Raw genomic sequence first — 17,574 nt, 5'->3', positions numbered from 1 at the left:
CAAGAGCACTATGCACTCTCAACTGCTGTTCTAGTGGAAATACCTCCCGCCAAAACTTCATCATCCTCATCAACATTATTATTTAGAAGCAGCAGTAGTAACATGGTGTTTTGACTACTTGTGTCTATGCACCACATTGATGCAGTACCCAGGCAAACCACAAGAGGTCATCAGATCGCCCTGGAACTAGCATTAAGAGACCTACGAGCCACCATGTTGATCAGCTGTTCTCAACCCGTGAGCCCTGATGGTTTGAGGACTGAACGGTCCTTTAACAGGGGTCACCTAATATTATCGGAGAACGCAGTTATTCACGTAGCGATTCATAACAGTAGCAAAGTTACGGTCGTGAAATAGTCCCAAAATAATTTTATGGTTGGGGTCACCACGCCATGAGGGACTATACTGAAAAGTTCCAGCATTAGGAAGGTTGAGAACCACTGATGCAGACGCTGGGAATCGAAGGTGGGCTCTCAGCCAGAGCAATCAGTGCTCATAATCAATAAGCCATCTCTCCAGCTCTGGAATTTTTATGTGCCTACTCCTCAAGGAGACCATGTGAGTGCTGGGAACAGAACCTACGCTGTCTGCAAGACCAGCAAATGCCCTTAACGGCTGAACCGTCTCTCCAGTCTCTACCGTAAATTTTTATTATGCTAGGTTTTTAGAAATCTTCTTTAGGGGAGTGTGTGAACGCAGCCCCCACTACCACAAATTATGCAGTTCAGTTTCCCACGCTCGGGGAAATCTCAGGGGTCAGCACATCAGAGGGCAGCGGAGGAGCCCCACTCTGGGAAACCACCTTGTGGTCATGGTGTCCCCTGCCGGGTGAGTACTGATAAGCTCACCCAGCACACACAGAAAAGACACATGCCGGTAATTCATGTTTTTTTTTTTTAAACTCTTCACTTCAGAATAACTCTGATTATTGCTGTTTATTGCTTATTCTTTTTTTTTTTTTTTTCCGGAGCTGAGGACCAAACCCAGGGCCTTGCGCTTGCTAGGCAAGCGCTCTACCACTGAGCTAAATCCCCAACCCCTATTGCTTATTCTTAAGTGCATACAGCATGCAGTGTTTGTTATAAGAGTTTAAAGAAAAATCTAGTGGGCTGAGAGTGACGCTCCACTGCCGAGCACCTTAGCGAGAACCTGGTGCGTGGCTCAACCTCGACACTAGGTGTCGCTGTGGAGTGCTTTTCCACAGTGGTTATCTTCATTTCATTATTTTACTTATTCACTTTACAGCCTGCTCACTGCCCCCCCTTCCCGTCACCCCCTCCCACAATTCTTCACTCGTTCCCCCTCCCCTTCTCCTGTGAGCTGGGTATCCCCCCGCCCCGGCATATCAAGTTTCTGCAGGGTTAGACACATCCTCTCCCACTGAGACCAGACGGGGCAGCCCAGCTAGAAGAACATATTCCACAGACAGGTAACAGCTTTTGGGATAGCCCCGCTCCAGTTGTTGGGAGACCCACATGAAGACCGAGCTGCACATCTGATACATATGTGCGAGGAGGCCTAGGTCCAGCCTGTGTATGCCCTTTGGTTGGTGGTTCAGACTCTGAGGGCCCCAAGGGTCCAGGTTAGCTGACTCTGTTGGTTTTCCCGTGGAGTTCCAACCCCCTCAGGGCCCTCAGTCCTTCCCAACTCCTCCATAAGAGCTCCTGAACACTGTCCACTGTTTGGCTGTGGTTCTCTGCATCAGCCTAAGTCAGCTGCTGGGCGGAGTCTCTCAGGACAGCCTTTGCTAGCCTCCTGTCTGCAAGCATAACAGAGTACCAGGGATTGGTGCTTGCCCATGGGTCTCAGGCTGGACAGATCATTGGTTGGCCATTCCCTCAGTCTCTGCTTCATCTTTGTCCCTGCGTTTCTTGTAAACAGGATAAATTTGGGGTCAAAAGTTTTGTGGGTGAGTTGGTGTCCCTATCGCTCCACCGAGGTTCCTGCCTGGCTGTAAGAGGCACCCTCTTCCAGTTCTATATCCCTAACGCCGTGAGTCACAGCTAAGGCCACCTCCATTGATTCTTAGGTCTCTGTCTCTTCCTGGAGATGCCCCCACCTCCCCTATCAGTTGCAGATTTCCGTTCATTCTCATGGCCATCTGGCCATCTCTCCTGTCCCTCCCCACACTTGATGCCGAACCCCCTCCCCATTCCCCTCCTCATCCCCTCTCTCACCCAGCTCCCTCCCTCCGTCGTCCTCTTATGACTATTTTATTCCCCCTTCTAAGTAAGATTCAGACACCTCACTGTACCTTCCTTCTCGTTTAGCTTCTCCGTGGAGCGTAGCACGGGTATCCTGTATTTTATGGCTGACATCCACTTACAGGTGAGTATATGCATGCATAGGTGCCCATGCATGTCCACTGGGGACTGGGCAGGGAAATGCAAATCAAAAGAACTCTGAGATTCCATCTCACACCAGTCAGAATGGCGGCTACGATCAAAAACTCAACTCAAAAGTGATACATGCTGGCGAGAATGTGGGGCAAGGGGAACACTCCCCCACTGCCGCTGGGAATGCAAACCAGTACAAACACTTTGGAAATCATTTGGCAGTTTCTCAGAAAACTGGGAATAGTTCTATCTTAAGACCCAGCTGGGGGGTTGGGGATTTAGCTCAGTGGTAGAGCGCTTGCCTAGCAAGCGCAAGGCCCTGGGTTCAGTCCCCAGCTCTGAAAAAAAAAAAAAAGACCCAGCTGGGCTGGAGAGATGGCTCAGCGGTTAAGAGCACTGACTGCTCTTCCAGAGGTCCTGAGTTCAATTCCCAGCAACCACATGGTGGCTCACAACCATCTGTAATGGGATCCGATGTCCTCTTCTGGTGTGTCTGAAGACAGCTACAGTGTACTCATATATAATAAATAAATAAATCTTTAAAAAAAAAAAGACCCAGCTGTACCACTCGTGGGCATATACCCAAACAATGTCCTACCATCTCACAAAGACACTTGCTCAACACCTGTTCATAGCAGCTTTATTCATAACTGAAGTGGAAATTTAACTGAAGTAAAAATTTAAGGGTTCTTTGGGAAATCGGTTGGATGGTGTTGCTGGGGGCAACCACGTGAGGGAACATTTGGCTGAAGCAGACACAGGAGAGAGGATGTTCTGCTAAAGCAAGCACATGAAAGGACACGCGATGAAGGATTCTTTGCTAACAACACGCACGCATTGGTCCACCTTATACTGTGTAGTTGAGCTGCTCTTGTCAGGACTCCATAGAGAGAAACACCAGTTTCTTACGGAACCTGCAGAGTTGGGCTGATTGGCAGAGTGATGTCAGCTGAGGCAGGACCCGTGGAGGACACATGATGTTTGGAGAGAGTATAGAAAGGACTCAATGAACAGTGATGGGGCTGAGCATGGCTTGCTGCTGGCTTGTTTATAGAACTAGCTGTTCAACGCTGTGGGTCTCATTGAGTCTTTGTTGATCTTCGCTTCCCTCAGAGAGGCACAGCCAAGAACTTTTCCTGGTGTCCCTCCGGGTCCCTCCTGCTGTCTCTGCTACGTCGTGCCACCACTGCTGATTCGTACTTGCTATCCTAACTCTGTGGTGGGTTGGTTCTAATTAACTTGTGTTCATTCAGCTCCCAAAATTCCACAGGAACCCACACATCTACAAGTAAGACTCTCGAGGGGTCCTTGCCCCCAGTTGGCTTTGATTGGTAAATTAAGTTGCCAGCAGCCAATGGCAGGGAGACAGAGGCGGGACTTTTAGGTTCTGGGGCAAGGAATGTAGGGAAGGAAGAAGAATCACCATGCCCGGAAAGGAGTAAGATTTAGGCTTGAGAGCTGTAGGAGACAGAGTACCAGCCATGTAAGAGCCAGGTACAGCCGCCCCAGCCCCCACCCAACTGGGTCTGGGGCAGCAAAGATATAGGGATATAGATTTTAGTAAGTAATAACTCAGGCGTATGGGGGAGGGGTTAGCAATTTGGAAGTTTGGGGTCGCCCAGCCATTGTGCTGTTTAAGGCATATTAAAATAGGAGGGTGGTGTGTGTGTGTGTGTGTGTGTGTGTGTGTGTGTGTGTGTGTGTGTGTGTGTGTGTTTTATTAGAGAATCCGGAGCACTGGGGCAGGCGGCGAGGTGTGTCGATGCAGGGGAGATTAGAGCAGGTTGACCAACTACTGATACACGACTCTGCCAAACTGGACTGGGCCGCGATGAAGGATTCTTTGTAACGACACGCATGCATTGGTCCACCTTGCATCGCGTAGTTGAGCTGCTCTTGTCAGGACTCTGTATCCGTGGCGTGTCTGTGAGTGGATCAAGCCGCCGCTGCTGACCTGTGAACTGAACTGCCGATTTCCAGGCAACACAGATGGGAGTTGCTCCAAAGAACCTTTCTAAACGGGTCCACTTCCCTCGTATCCTTTCTTTCCCACTGCCTCTAGTGGTGGGCGATGGGCTAAAGGGAGGTTAAAGCGTTTAAGAACCATCATAGGATTTGAAAAAAAAATTAAAGTTACATGTAATAGCTAGAAACTGGAATCAACCTGGATGTCCCTCGCTTGGAGAATGGATAAAGAAAATGTGGTTTGGGCTGGAGAGATGGCTCAGCGGTTAAGAGCACTGACTGCTCTTCCACAGGTCGTGAGTTCAATTCCCAGCAACCACACGGTGGCTCACAACCATCTGTAATGGGATCTGATGCCCTCTTCTGGTGTGTGTGAAGACCGCTACAGTGTACTCATATATAATACATAAATAAATCTTTAAAATAAAATAAAGAAAATGTGGTTCATCTACCTAATGGAATACTATTTGGCTACTAAAAACAAAGATGTCATGAATTTCGCAGGCAAATGGATGGATCTTGAGAATATCAACCAAGGGTTATCTTCAAAGCAGCAAGTACTCTGCTGTGTTACAGGGGAGCCCATAGCGCCCCACTTCTCTCTGAGGGCTTACACGCACGCAGTTAGTGGTCAGTGGGGGCAGGAGAGACATTTTCCTTGCTGAAGTGCCAAGGAGGTGCCCATGTACCTAGGGACCCGCTGAGTCGTGTGCAGCACACAAAGACATAACAGAAAGCAGAGGGGCTTATGGGGGACAAGGAAGGGGATTTGAATACATTACATACACACAAAGTATTATAACAAAACCATTCTTATGTGTAATTAACATATGCTACTCAAAGCATTAAAATAAGCATGTAGGGTGAGGGAAATAGAGAAGGGAGGGTCCTATGCAGTCAATCAAAGATCTCAAGAGAGACAGCTCTTCCACCCAGCTCAAGACTGTCAGACCAGAGGCTGGGACACTAGCTCTTCCCAGGGACACCCATCCCTCTCCTGCTTCTGCACATGTTACACCTTGGGGGGTCTGCTAGCCGCTTCAGGAACTTCATTTCAGTCCTCTCATGGTGAGGTGGGTGGTGCCTTGGGGGCCTGGACCTGCTAGAAACACAAGGCACCCCATCAGCGACTACACATCAGGGTGGAGGAGTTCTTATCAGGAGAGCCGGAAGCTCTGCCCATTAGGCATCCGGTTGAGTAAGCGATAAGGCCTCCGTGCAGCCAACGTGTGCTTCTCCAGCTCCCGTGGGATTCTGAGAAGCATATCTGATGCCTGAATCTTTACCCTGCAGGGGTACTGCTGTCATTTCCAGGAAGCATGGCACCTGCAGCTGAGCTGGTCAGAGATGGCATTGGAGATGGCAGAGGCAGTTTGTCACGAGTCCCTGACGCGTGCACCTGGCCCTTCCTCAGAAGGTTCGGCTCGGTGGGAAGTACCTTTACCTTCTGACATTTCGCCAGCTCAAGAATTGCTCCATGACTCTCTCACTACTCCCACAGAGTAGGCAAGCAAACATAGAAACTCTTCAAATTTCCCCACCTTGATCCTGGACAAAAATACTAAAGTAATATCAACCCAGCACCAAGACCCTGATTCCGATGCTCATGCTAAACCTAATGCCAACCCAATCCACTACCAATGCTACCAACCTAGTGACCCCAGATTAAGTCAATGCCAGTACAAAAAGCCACTGAGCCTCCAAGCCCAACAACAATATCAAAACCCAGCAGCAGGATGGATGTGGACAACCGGAGGACCTTCAGGGATGAGTGTGCAAAACCCAGGAGCCACAGCACACCAGGGGAGCCTGGTCAAGGCTCACACGTGTCCAGGGTCAGCATACACTTACAGAGCCATATGTAATCGCAGCTGACCTGTGTGCGCACACGGAGAATTATTACTGAAAGTGAAGCAGAGCTCTACCTCCTGTATGGGTGGCAAGAAGTCCAAGAAGAAGCTGGGGTGCAGCTCAGCGGGCTTAACTGCCTACCGTGCACGACGCCCCTGGTCCCACAGCCAACACTACAGAACAACACACACACGGAATCCCAGCACTTTGGAGGTGGAGGGAGAAGGATCCATCGTTGAAGGTCATCCTCAGGCCCCAGGAGAGCGGAAGGCCAATCCGGTGAGACCCTGCCTGGAACAAAAGGAGGGAGCTGGGGAGATGGCTCAGTGGTTAGGGGCCCTGGCTGCTCTTCAGAAGACCTGGGTTTGGTTCCAAGCACACACATACGGTGGCTCAAAACCACCTATAACTCCAGCTAAAGGGGATCTGATGCCCTCTTCTTGCCTCCACAGACCCTGGACTCACTAACAGAGAGAGAGAGAGAGAGAGAGGGAGAGGAAGAAGAAGGAGGAAGAGGAGGAGGAGGAGGAGGGAGGGGGAGAGGGAGGACACCATGATGAGAGGGATGTCCTGTGAGTGGGGAGGCCAGAGGAACCTTTTCAGAGAACAATCTTTGCAATTACCTACCAGAGCCAATCTCCCTAAGAAGTATTAGGACCCATTGCCCAAACTAAAGAAAGATGGATTTTTTTTTTTTTTGGTTCTTTTTTTTCGGAGCTGGGGACCGAACCCAGGGCCTTGCGCTTCCTAGGTAAGCGCTCTACCACTGAGCTAAATCCCCAGCCCCCAGAAAGATGGATTTTTAAAAACCTCTCTGGTTATAACCTTTCCACCAGGACAAGCAACATGAAGTCAAAAGCACAACGCTGAAAGCTGTCAGGTCACAACACAGACTGTTTCTTAACTCAGAAGAGAGCCGCAAGGAGGCCGCCTGAGTCTGGCATTGGCATCTGCGCTGTGTCCTATGAGTCTCCAGTTCAAGGCCAGCCCTAGCTACATACCGAGAACCCACCCAAAAAGAAACAAAAAAGAAAAACAGAAGGGGTGTCTCCCTCTCTAGTAGCGGCTATAAGTTTTGAAACATAAGGGTCTTAGGCCTGCATAAGTTCACACTGTATTCCAGGAGTGTGGAAGCCCTGTTTCTCACAAGAAGGGCTTTAAGGTAAAGTGAAAGAGGTGGGATACAGAGACTCTGTCAATCGGGAGAGGCACAGCAAACACACCTAGATCTGGACACACCCAGGAGGTCCCCAGAAGGGAAAGATGGGTCTCCCCACACAGGGCAAAGTCACAGGAAGAAGAGCAAGGTTTTGTTACTCGGGCAGGGAAGATGCCTCAGTCTGTTTGGCGAATTTAATAAAATGTCGGCATACTGGGGCTGTTTGTTGACATAGGCTGTGGTCATAATCCTCAAATGGGAGAGGTCCCGATCAGATTTAACCTGTGCCCAAGTCTGTGGGACATTCTATTGTTTGGTTGTTGATGTGGCAGTGCCCAGCACACCAGGGGCAGTAGGTTCCTAGGCAGGTGGTCCTGAGTTCTTTAAGAAAGCAGGCTGAGGGGGTTGGGGATTTAGCTCAGTGGTAGAGCGCTTGCCTAGCAAGTGCAAGGCCCTGGGTTCGGTCCTCGGCTCCGGGGGCGGGGAGGGGGGGGAAGGAATCTGTGGTCAGCTGGAGCTGAGGGATCAGCTAGGACTAACCAGAGGCCAGCATCACTCAGGCGAGACCGTTGTCTGGGAAGTGTTTCTCAGGGCCAGCACACCGAGGAGAGGTGCAAGGCTGCATCTCAAGCTGTAAGCAAACTAATTATTATTAATGTGTAAGAATCTCCCATATGCTGCTCATTTGGGTGGCATGAGGGGGTCAAGGAGAGATGCTGAGGATGCAGGAGGTAGGGTCAGCCCCGGAAGATGTCAGGAGAGGCCACTGGTGAAGGTGCAGCCTCAGCTGTAGCGGATACTCCAGCCTACTGGAGATTCTAGCACTAAGGGACAACCACCAAGAACAGCGGCAGGTGTAGCTTGAGCCAGCATGAGCCAGCATGAGCCAGCATGAGCCAGCAGATCTGGGCTGTGGCCCTCGCTCATTTTGGGTTTATAGATGGATGCTTGCAGCCATGTCCCAACAAGGTGTTCCACTCAGCCCTTTGCGATGGTGCTAATTCCACGCTCCCTCAAGACCTACTGGCCCTGTAATACCGCCATCTTGGGGTTAGGATGCAGCCAATGACTTTGGATGGTGCATAGCAAAGCACCCACAGCAGGTGTGTTCCACAGAGGAGCAGCCTGCAGGGCGGCCATATTAGCACGGCTGGCTCCGCTTTGCTCAGATTTAACGGTACTCTGCCTCCTCCTTTTAGAAATGATAAAGCATGAGACTTAGTTTTGTGTTTTACAGATCACAGTTAGGAGCCTTTGCGCCTTTAAAAAGACGTCGGATTATTTTAAAGATACTGAACTTTGAAACTGTTTGAATCTATTAAGGACCATGGGACTTATAAAGATATACTCTTGTTTTATATTGAGTTGGGAACATGAGATATTAGGAATCAAACGGAACAGGTATACCTCATGCTTAAAGCTAGCTGCCCTCCTCTCCTCCTGAGTGCTACACTTAAAGTCATGTTCCACCACTCCTGCTGGGGTTATAGTCCGATAGCGATGTGTTAGTGTATCACATCAAGGTGTCAATTGTATCTGTTAGGTTTTGATACCAGTTAGAGTCACCTGGGAAGAGGAAACTTCAACTGAGAAAATGCCTCCATCAGACTGGCCTGTGAGCAAGTCTGTGGGAGGTTGTCCTGAGTGACTGATGTGGAAGGACTCTGCCCACTGTGGGTAGAGCCATCCCTGGGAAGGTAGTCCTCGGCCTCATAAGACAGGAGTAGACTAAGCAAGCCATAGGGACCAAGCTGCCAAGATGATGGCCAGTTTTGATTCTAACACCAGAGACTGCGCTCTGCAGGTTTTTAAACTGATTGTCGGATTGTCACCGAGTCACTTGTGCTTTGGTTGTCCTTCCTGCCCTGGGCCTTTTACCCTGGCCCAATCTCCCCTATTCTGAACTGTCTCTAGGACTTTCAGTGACTAACCTCTCAGCCCCTAGCCAGGGGTCCCCAGATAAAGCCCTGCCCAGCATTGGAGTCTGGTCATGCCTCTCTCTCTCTCTCTCTCTCTCTCTCTCTCTCTCTCTCTCTCTCTCTTTTCGGAGCTGGGGACCGAACCCAGGGCCTTGCGCTTGCTAGGCAAGTGCTCTACCGCTGAGCTAAATCCCCAACCCCAGTCATGCCTCTCTTGAATCCATCTTTCTTATACTGAAGAAGACTCCATCAGATCCCTCCTGGTCCTTACTCGGAGTCTCTCCTTGGCCTCACCCTCCTTACCTGACCTGATATGCTCCATGAACTCTGACCCCAGCAGCCCCAGACACCCCCTCTCTCAGCTTGCTAACATGAGCTGCCTCTACCTCATGCTGCAGGCACCAGGCTGCCAGTCTGTCCTGATCGCGTTCACTGTCTATTCTCAGCACAGGGTAGGGCCTCAGGAATATTGTGTCATGGACGATCCTCCTAGAGAATGTACACCCTGCCTGGTGTGGCTCTGGTCCACCTTGCCAGTTCCCTTGACTCAGAGTTCTCAGTTGGGAAGGAATTAATCTTGGTGGCTTTGAATACAGCATAGTATGGGGAGCAGGTGCCTCAGCACCCCAGCCCAGAGGGAGAATCATCTGGGCACTCGCCAGTTCTGTGAACTCACCAGAAGCAGTGTTCTTAGTTAGGGCTTTACAGCTTCGAACAGACACCATGACCAAGGCTGTCACGCCCACCTCGGCGGGCAAGGAAGATGCAACACGGTTGGATTCTTCTCAACAGCCTTTACTGCAGGACACCTTCATTCTTGATACAGGGAGGCAGCGGCGGCAGCAGCCAGCTCTAAGTGTTACAGCTCCAAGTGTTACAGCTTCAAATGTTACCGCCTCAAAGGCAAAGCCACTCGCCTTATATACACAACAGTATGCTAATATTCTTTCAGGGATTGGTGGGGCACGAGTCACACCCACTGTCATCCCAGCTACTTGTCCTCCAGAGATTGGTGCGGCATGAACTTCCATTAGCATAGTACTGCCCCAGCCAGACTGACGGCAGGTGCAAAACCCCACGCATGCGCAGTACTGCTGTTCACCACAGGAGGGCGCCAGATTCACCTCATTATCATACAGCTGCCCTGACAGGGGACAAGCCTGCGCATGCGCGGTAAGTTATTCACATTCAGACGGGGCTGGCTGTCGGCGCCATCTTTACTTCGCCACGCCGCTCCCTACACAAGGCAACTCTTTTAAGGACAACATTTCATTGGGGCTGGCTTACAGGTTCAGAGGTTCAGTCCATTATCATCAGGGCGGGAACATGGCAGCCTCCAGGCAGGCATGGTGCAGGAGGAGCTGAGAGTTCTACATCTTCGTCTGAAGGCTGCTAGGAGAATACAGGCTTCCGCTGGAGAGATAGCTCAGTGGTTAAGAGCACTGACTGCTCTTCTAAAAGTACTGAGTTCGATCCCCAGCAACCACATGGTGGCTCACAACCATCTGTCATGGGATCCAATGCCCTCTTCTGGTGTGTCTGAAGACAGCTACAGTGTACTCACATATATAAAATAAAAAATTATTAAAAAAAAAAAAGAAGACTCCAGAGAATACTGACTTCCAGGCAGCTAGGATGAGGGTCTTAAAGCCCATGCCCATGGTGACACACCTACTCCAACAAGGCCTCTTAATAGTGCCAATCTCTGGACCAAGCATATGCAAACCATGTCATTGCTAGTAATTAAGTCATTGGTGACAAAGAGTCTAAAATATGAAGTCATTTTTTGAGGGAGAGGTAGCTGAGAACAGGGTCTCATTTTGTGGACCAGACTGACCTCAAACTCATGGACCGCCTGCCGCAGCCACTGCCCCAAGTTCTGGGACCATAGGCATGCACCGTGCTCAGCTCCACATTCAAAACGTGTAACACACTTGGGACCGACACGCTTCCGTTATCTAGCGAGACCGTCCTATTCATTCATGATTCGCCATCTTTTTTTTTTTTTTCTTTTTTTCGGAGCTGGGGACCGAACCCAGGGCCTTGCGGTTGCTAGGCAAGCGCTCTACCACTGAGCCAAATCCCCAACCCCGTGATTCGCCATCTTAAGGGCTAGTGTTGGAAGTGGCTTGCCAGAGACCATTGTGTTCTCTCAGTCTCGATATCAGACTATATTGAAACAAAGGACCTCAAGAATTCTGGAATTTTCTAAAGAATCTCAGCTGAAGCCTGGTGCCAGCCAGAGGGCGGCTCGCCTCCAAGGAGGAGGTTTCAGGATGCAGACACTGCTACTACCTTGCTAGAGAGACTGGAACCCAGGCAACAGAGTGCTACCGGTGGGCAGGGCCACACCTTAGTGGGGGCTGCATAGGTAGTGTATTAACGGGTTTTGTGTGTCAACTTGACACAAGCTGGAGTTACCACAGAGAAAGGAGCCTCCCTTGAGGAAATGCCTCCATGGGATTCAGCTGGAAAGCATTTTCTCAATTAGTGATCAAGTGGGGAGGACCCAGCTCATGGTGAGTGGTGCCGTCCCTGGGCTGGTGGTCCTGGGTTTTATAAGAAAGCAAGCTGAGCAAGCCAGGGGAAGCAAGCCAGTAAGTAACATCCCTCCATGGCCTCTGCATCAGCCCCTGAGCTCCAGGTTCAGTGAGAGACCCTGTGTCAGAAACGTGGAGAGCAATCAAGAAAGACACCTGATGTTGCATTGGCCTCCATGTGCATGTATAGGCACGTGCACCCTCTCCCAAACACACTAAAGTTATCTTTTTAAGCCTTTATTTTTCCCTCCTGAAAGACAATCTTGGGTTCTGTGCGCTCACCGATAACAATCGCTACTCTAACCCCGCCCCCACACACAGAACACAGATACTGCGTATAATGTAGCCATGGTGTGTGGTACACCCTACCACAAATGGAAACATTGGCTTGGCTCAGCTGAAGACACCCACTTGAGGAGCCCCACCCCCACCTCCACCCCTGGCCCCGAGAGCTAAAGTTTCCATCAGGGTGACATCTTCCACTAAGAACAAAATCACTCTTGTCTCAGAAATAACGTAGGTTTGTTTTTTAAGAATCTGGAAACTTAAGTGATTTCATTTATTTTGATCATTGAAATGTCTGTGTAGTCTATTCTAACAAATTATTGGATTTCCCAAAAGACCTTCCAAAGGGAGCCATCTTCCTCATCTTCCTTTCCCTTTCTGTTATCTACTGCAAAGTCAGTGACTGGAATCCCAAGATCCTCCTGCATTTTTCATTTACTCCTATGCCGTGCACCACAACCAAGGCATCATACAGTCTGAGTGCTTGGTCCAGAGCTGGATGTACTGTTTCCACAGATTATGGGGATTCGGGATCTGGGACATAGCTGGAGGATGTAGGCCATTCATGATGGACCTTTGAAGGTTATACCAGCCTCTGGCGGTGGTCTAGCCTCCTACCCACCAATACACGAGGAACTACATAACATGCTCTTCCCACTGCCACTAATGCTGCCATGCCTTCCCTCCCAGGATACCCTGGACTCCTCTGAGACCTTCCCTCACTCGGTCTCCACCATGCACTCTGTCACAGAGATGGGGTAGCTAACACAGCCTCCGTCAGATAAGCACACCTTGCTTCGTGCTTTCTGTGTTCCTAGTTGGAAGCAAATAAGAGACCAACTCCATTGCCCCAGATGTGCCATGCCACAGAGGTTGGGCGGGGGCTCACACCTGTACCACATGTGGATGGTGGAGGGCACAGACAGACCAAGACACCAAGTGTCCGAAGGCAAGAAGATAGATGACATGTCTGTTGTCCCAGCTACTCAGGAAGCTAAGGCAAGAGGATCCTTGATCCTGGCAGGTCCAGCCTGGCAGTGAACTGACACTCTGTGTCGCAAAACATACACATTTGCTAAAAATAAAATAAAAATAAGGAAAAACCAGAAAGAGTGGTACTAACATGTAACCCCAGAACTTGGGAAACTGAGGCAGGAGGATCAGGAATCCAATATGATCCTTTACTATGCATTGCATTTAAGGCTAGCCTGGGCTATATGGCCCACCCTCCCCCCAAAAACTATGGAAAGGTAGACAAAAATGAAAAAGAATTCTCTGCACAAACCAGGAATGGCATGAACTTTCTCAACCTAATCAAAGAATTTGACATCTCCTCTGTAAAGAAAAAAGAAAAAGAATCATTGAGTTAAGTCCTACCACCTAAGTCAAGGATAAGAAATGAGAAAGTAGCCAGCCAGTGGTGGCGCAGGCCTTTTATCCCAACACTCAGGAGGCAGAGGCAGTCAGATCTCTGCGGGTTCAAAGCCAGCCTGGTCTACAGAGTGAGTTCTAAGACAGGGGCTACTCGGAGAAACCCTGCCTCCAAAAACAAAAACAACAGCAACAAAGACTAGAAAAGGAAGAAAACTCTGTCATTGTAACCAAGCTGATTGCCAGTGAAGAAAGGATTTATCTACATCTTATGAGCAACAACAAAGGCCACTCAAATGGAAACAGGCCACATTTCTGGCTCCAAAAACAAACCATTCAAAAGCAACCACACAAAGCAAAATTCTTAGAAATAACTCTCAAGTGGGGCTGGAGAGAGCTCAGTGGTTTAGAGTTCATACTGATCCTGCAGCCTCTGGGTGTGGGAGCCTCCTATAACGCCACCCCAGGGGATCTGACGCCACCCTTGGGCCTCCAAGGCCACCTGCACTCAGGTGCACACATACTGGCACACAGACAGACTTGTGTACATTTTACACATAAAATAACAGATCTCAAATAATTGTAACAAAAAATGTGAGCTCAGCGGTAGAGCGCTTGCCTAGCGAGCACAAGGCCCTGGGTTCGGTCCCCAGCTCTGAAAAAAAAGAAAAAAGAGAAAAAAAAAAAAAGAAAAAAGAAAAATGTGAGAGAAATGAGTAGAGACCCTGCTCTCCCTAAGAATGTCTGATGAATGTTATTTTATATATAAAATGTTTCTCTTTCTTGAACTGCTTGGGGGTTGGGGGTGGGGACCACTCAGTCATTGAAGCTGGAGGTATTTGTTCGCTTCCTCTGCCTGGCTGCCTCTAGTGGAAACCGTCAGCCGAGGAACCCTTTAGCAGTAATCAGATGCCTCTAACAGCCCAGGAGTGTTCGGATCCTCCCCTCCCGTTCTGAGGAACAGTCCACCCCAGCTGCAAAGATTGGTGAAGCTGAGCTACTGCTTTTGTTCCTGTCAGGGCTTCCCTAGAGGCCCTGCGTTGCCCTTGGCCTTCTCCAAGACTAGCCTATACAAACAGGTAGCCCATTGCCTATTTTCATTCACAGACATATGGGAGCACTGTCAACCCCTGGTGGTGGCTCTGCAGACAGCTTGAGACTGGTGCAACTGGAAACCTGAGGTTGGTCTTTATGTAAGGTCTCTGATTGGTGGAACTGGAAGTTGCACAGTGATTGGTGTGAATTACTGTGCTTCATTTGCATGTTTGTGCCGGGCCCCCTTTGTAGTTTTTGTGACCAGGCTGTTGGGCTCTCTTTAATTTTTTTTTTTTTTTTTTTTAGTTTATGACACTTGTTTATTTCTCTGTGCACATGGGTGCACATGCAGGTACATGGTGTGACCTGTGGGGCACGTATGTTTGTCAGCTCACGTTGGGATTGGTGGCAAGCACCTTTACCTCTGAGCCATCTCAGCAGCACTGCCACGGGGAGGACTCTAGTACAGCAATGGGAAAAGATGCTAGGATAATGGCCAAAGGTCAGTTTCTAGAATACAAAAGGAATTTATATGTTTATAATTTATATAAGAAAAAGGTAATCAGGCTCTTTTTTTTTGTTGTTGTTGTTCTTTTTTTCGGAGCTGGGGACCAAACCCAGGGCCTTGCGCTTCCTAGGTAAGCGCTCTACCACTAAGCTAAATCCCCAGCCCCAATCAGGCTCTTTTTAATGGGGCAAAACATGAGCAAATATTTCAGAAGAAACACAAAGGGCAGAGAGATGGCTCAGTGGTTAAGAACGCTGGCTGTTCTTGCCGAGGTCAGGGGTTCAGTTCTCAGCATCTGTGTGGGGCAGCTCACGACCTCCTGTAATGTCAGTTCCAGGAGATCCAGTTCCCTTTTGTGGCCTTTGTGGGTACTGACATGCACACAGTACACAAACAAAGACGCATACGTGCACATAAAAATAAGTATTTTACTTAATTGTTTCTTTTTCTTTTTTAACTCAGGGTCTCTCTATGTAGCCTTGGCTGTCCTGGAACTCCTTGTGTAGACCAGGCTGACCTTGAACTCACAGAGATCCACCTACGTAGGCTCTGCCTCCCGAGTGCCGGGATTAAAGGTCTGCGCCATGGTGCCCAGCTAAATCTTCTTCTTTTTTTTTGTTTTTTCCGGAGCTGGGGACCGAACCCAGGGCCTTGCGCTTGCTAGGCAAGCGCTCTACCGCTGGCTAAATCCCCAACCCCTAAATCTTCCTTTTTAAAGGGAACAAATGGTATTTGATGTGACAGGACACTGGTCTGTCATGAAGGGATGCAAACTAAGACCCCAGGAAGTGCCATTGGTACCAACAAAAGTCTAGAGAGGGACTGTGACAATGGCTGAGGGCAGACAACGCTGAAGCAGCTGGAAATGATAGGAAGCACAGACGCAGGAGCCTGATCAACTCGGGAAAGCAGCTCGACTCCTGCCACTACCTTACTGTGCTCACAGATGGGCCACGGCACCCACTAATTATCACATTTAGGGCCAATCATTGCTGACCCGGCTGTGTGCCTGGCTCTAAAGACTGGCATCTAATCCATCACATACGGTCTGCCGTAAGATATCCAGTGTTCCCATTAGAGGCTGCTCCCTCCACGCAGGTCCCAGAGACAGCTCCCAGAGGTCACAGGCGCTGTCTGCAGTGTGGTTATGACAGAACATAGGCATAACTGTTTGAGAAAAGAAACGTTTATTTGGGCTCACAGTTTCGGGGAGGATTCGGTCCATCACAGTGGAGAGAGCATCATGTCAGGGGCACATGGTGGCATTTGTGGCAACAGGAGCAGACACAGAAGGCTCTTCAGACTGACTGGATCAGGAAGCAGGGAAAGCAGGTGGGGACCAGGGACCTGTAGAGCCTCTGAAGGACTGCCCTCGGAGTTTCTCCTAAAGGCTCCGAAGCCCCCAGTGGGGAGCCAAACATTCAAAGCATGAACCCGTAGTGGACATCTCAAACTTGGGCCATGACATAGAGCCACGGGCCTGGGATCAATGTAAGCAGTGGGGTTTGGGGACAGGGGAGATGCTCAGCCAGTTACACACTTGCTCTGCAAGCATGAAGACCTGAGTTCAATCCCCAGAACCCATGCACGTTCATAATCTCACAACCTCCTGGAAAAGTAGAGCCTGGGAAATCCCTGGGCTCATGGGCCACCCAGCCAGCCAAGCCTGATTGGTAAGCCGTGGGTCAGTAAGAGACCTAAGGATCAGCACTCAAGGCTGACCTCCAGCTCTCTCTCTCTCTCTCTCTCTCTCTCTCTCTCTCTCTCTCTCACACACACACACACACACACACACACACACACACACACACACACACACACACACACACGCATTCAAAAAGAGACATATCTTCATTTCCCTGCACTCCATTGAGGTCTGGAGGGTGTCACTCATTATTTCTGTATAATCTGGCCCATCCTAACTGATCCAGGCACCTGCTGCAAACCCAGCAATTGTATTTTAGGGTGTCACCCCAGTAACAGGGCGTCTCCCCAGTGCCTCCCCTGCACAGGCGACAGTAAAGGATCAGCAGCAGCCACGGTGGTAGAGAAGCTGTTGAGGAACCCGAACGTAGCTCTGGGGAGGATGGACTCATAAATGGTGCAGGCGGTCCCTGCAGAAGGGGCACCCTTGGTGCTACCCACAGCCATAGGCGTTACAGATCCAGTTCTGAATGACTGAAGTGGCTCACAGCTGCCACCACACAGCCGGACGCCAGGAAGCTCAAGACGCATGACACATATGTATGTGCGTGTGTTCCTGCCTTCATGGTCAGGATTTCTGGAATGAGTGGGGGGGTGGGGAGACTCAAATTCCCTAAGAGCCCAACTTTAATATTTTTAGGTGGCTTTTAAAGATGGAGAGGCTGACTTGTGGGGAGGGGGGGGCGTCGTGGTGAACAGTTTAAATCCCAGTAGTCTGGACGGAAAGGCAGGAGGATTTCTGTGAGTTCCATGCCAGCCGGGAGTACACGGTGAGGGGTGAGACTGCTGTCTCAAAATAAATGAAAGTAAAAACCATTGTCAGCTCCTGAGCTGTACGAGGGCCACACAAAGGCAGGCGACAGCCACGTCTGCCCATGGCAGGTTTGAAGGCCGTGTTCCT

General features: G+C 49.7%; 1 non-coding gene across 1 annotated transcript; it reads right to left on the bottom strand.

The window, feature by feature from the left end:
- Nucleotides 1-678: 678 nt before the first annotated feature.
- On the bottom strand, nucleotides 679-836 carry Rnvu1-33l1 (RNA, variant U1 small nuclear 33 like 1). Its single transcript, XR_015621540.1, has one exon. It is a non-coding gene; the product is annotated as a U1 spliceosomal RNA (small nuclear RNA).
- Between the last annotated feature and the right edge of the window lie 16,738 nt (nucleotides 837-17,574).

Source organism: Rattus norvegicus, chromosome 5, assembly GCF_021556685.1.
Source record: "Rattus norvegicus strain SHRSP/BbbUtx chromosome 5, alternate assembly SHRSP_T2T, whole genome shotgun sequence".
Classification (NCBI taxonomy): Eukaryota; Metazoa; Chordata; class Mammalia; order Rodentia; family Muridae; genus Rattus; species Rattus norvegicus.
This window is presented reverse-complemented; position numbering and strand designations above follow the sequence as displayed.